Genomic DNA, 2,974 nt, shown 5'->3' with positions numbered 1-2,974 from the left:
CGAGACACGTTAGTCTACTAAGGGAATCAGTCTCTCGAGACTGACCTCTGGTGTAATCAGAGCGGCTAGCTGGGTGCCCTGAAGCGGCGAACCTGCAGGGGATGGCCCTACTAGCTGCTCTAGAGACCTCCGCGGAGGTCGCAAGCCTCTTAGCACCGCTACGTTTCCAGGCGGTAACTGAGAGAAGCACTCACCAGAGACCGCTGCGGCCTGGAACACCGGCAGAGTTGGCAGACTGATCTCCTGAGGGCACTGAGGAGAGACAGGCACCGTGTGACGGCGAACCGGCAGGGGACAGCCGTACTAGCTGCTCTAGAGACCTCCGTGGAGGTCGCAAGCCTCTTAGCACTGCTACGTTTCCGGGCGGTAACTGAGAGAAGCGCTCGCCGGAGACCGCTGCGCCCTGGAACACCAGCAGGGTTGGCAGACTGATCTCCTGAGGGCACTGAGGAGAGACAGGCACCATGTGATGCGGTGTGCACTGCTCTTCCCCAGAGGGGCCTGCCCTCTGAGGTCCTGAGCCATAGCATCAGGACCCTCATAGCTGAAGTCTTCTCTAAAAATGACGGTCCTCAGACCCCGTGTCATCTGCTAGGAAGACTCGACTGATAGAACCAGAGCCTGCTCAGGGCAGGACCCAAGGAGGTACGCTTGGCATGGGCTCCCACACCTCCAGGTGACATACTAAGGGAACCAGTCTCACGAGACTGGCCTCTGGTGCACTTAGAGCGGCTAGCTCGGTACTCCCCAGAGGGAGCTGGCCCTTAGAAGTCCTATAGGCCTTAGGCGTCAGGATGTTTTAGACGGAGACTATCCAGCAAGAATTACGGTCCGCAGAACCGCCTTCCGCTATAAGCCTTCGGCCTGGGGGCACCACTGTGACTCTAGACTCTGCGGAGTACGAGAAGTGACACCCCCAGAATGGTGCTCTCACTCCAGAAATTTGTATCCCAAGAGCCCCTGTATATCTAACTTCTCATAGTTCGATAAATACTTCATTTTATTCCTCGGAATCAAATGCAATCAAACAACCAGACAAGTAAACACGGTCTGGTGTGATAAGCTTCACATCAAAAACTGAAAATGATGCAATACACGCGTTGCCTTGGCAGCGCGCAGCCACTTGGTCACACAAACAATATCAATCTCCTCGGAGAAAAAGGTGGGAGCAGAGCGTTCAATGGGGAGAAGCACAATCAGCCCCTTATTTCCGAGAGCTGACTGCGCGAGTCTTTTTCTTTTTATAATAATATTGACATAAAGCTTGTGCGACTCTAAAACAGCTCCGCTCCACAGTAAAGCTGCTTATTATAATATTAGGCATAATATGCTTGTGTAAATGGTGTTTGTGCAACGATTCAGAGCGTGGTCACGCTGGAGGCGTTCCCGTAGCGTTTCGACGCAGCTCAAGTTCCTGAAGGGGAAAGACCAAATACTGTTAAGACAATGATTTCTTATCACAATGAATGATGGTAGTGCTTGTTTACAGGTGCAGAACAACTGACCAATGCCATGGTGTTGGTACAGCATTGAAGTCACAGCGTCAAACCTGAAGCCATCAAAGTGATACTCCTCCTTCCACCAGCGCAGGTTGGAGAGCAGGAACCGCGCCACCTCCCAGCTATGGGAAAGAGAGAAAGAGATTTTCTCCAGAGCTTCCACATAAAATCGACCCTTGTCTGACGAAATAAGAATCCAAAAATCAATCAACTAGGACACACTCTGGTGCATATAAATACAAAGAAAAAAAAACATCAAGCTGTTCACAAAGGACACATTCACTTGTAATGTCTGTTCAATGATTGACTCATCTGCCACAATAATGTTTCAAATCATCTTCATTTGGGAATTATCTTCAATATTTAAAGGTGCAATTAATTGTAATATTTGTAAATTGTGTTTAATTTGATTGAGCTATTGGCATTTTATGTAATGATTTCATTTAAGCTTTAATTGATTGACAGCACTAAAACACATTTGAGTAATGGATTCATTCTCTGATTAAATAGTAGCTGTAACACAAGGTTGGTTGATTCAGCCCAAAAAGACAGATGGAGAGAGAAAGAGAGAAACAGGCAGCAGGAGCAGCAGGTTGGGCGGCTGGTGGTGGTGTGATTCCCTGAGGAGAACGATGAACAGTGTGTGAATGAGGAGGAGATGAAACTAACTCAAGACTGAAACCATTCTTTCATGTGAAATGGCACTCTGAGAACAGCCTCCTGCTCTCCATCTATTGCTCTTACTGCTTTTCTTCGTCCTTTTCTAATCATTCAAATCAAGCATGAGGAGTATTACCCCAGTAATGTCCTAGACCAGTGGTTTTCAAGCATTCAGATGCTAAGAATCCCAAAATATGATGAACCCCTTGCAAGAATTATATGCACTTCATATACAGCGAAGATATTTCGTCGGTCAACCGACGTGACGTCGGGAGTGACCGACTGAAAGGGAACCAATTATTCTATGTGAGAAAAACATTATTCATTGTACTACATCTCACAACATGTTGTTTACTACATTAAATAATTGGCTTTTATATTGTCACTGTACTGAAGTCAAAGCAAATCATAAAGCTATATAAAAACATTTTCCAGAGAATATTTACTTAGTTGACAGCATATATATTTTTCTAAACCAACAAAACTGAAAAAAAAATACTTTGAAAGTTAGGAAATGTTTCACAAATAATTACAAAGAAACTGCAAATTGCATATGAAGTAAACACCAAATTTTGAAGTAGACAGACTGAAACAATTTTTTTTTTTGCAAAACATACTCCAATAATCATTGAAAATATGTTTTACAGTGTATAATGTATACAACTTTAATATTTAATTATATATATTTAATTTATGTACTCCTTTTAGCAAGCAATTTGTGTAAATGTGTTAAATAAATAATTAAAATAAAAAATGTAATCAATATTTAAAGTTAACCCTAAACCCTAAAAGTGCATTTTGTAAAATGTTTTCTC

General features: G+C 43.7%; 1 pseudogene; it reads right to left on the bottom strand.

Moving 5' to 3' along the window:
* LOC107701085 (1,4-alpha-glucan-branching enzyme-like) overlaps positions 1-2,974 on the bottom strand; it is a 145,657-nt pseudogene that overhangs the window by 62,497 nt on the left and 80,186 nt on the right.

The sequence above is a fragment of the Sinocyclocheilus anshuiensis genome, unplaced genomic scaffold (genome assembly GCF_001515605.1).
Source record: "Sinocyclocheilus anshuiensis isolate Anshui unplaced genomic scaffold, SAMN03320099.WGS_v1.1 scaffold907, whole genome shotgun sequence".
In the NCBI taxonomy this organism is placed as follows: Eukaryota; Metazoa; Chordata; class Actinopteri; order Cypriniformes; family Cyprinidae; genus Sinocyclocheilus; species Sinocyclocheilus anshuiensis.
Note: the sequence above shows the minus strand (reverse complement) of the source record. Positions and strands in the feature narration are given on the sequence as shown.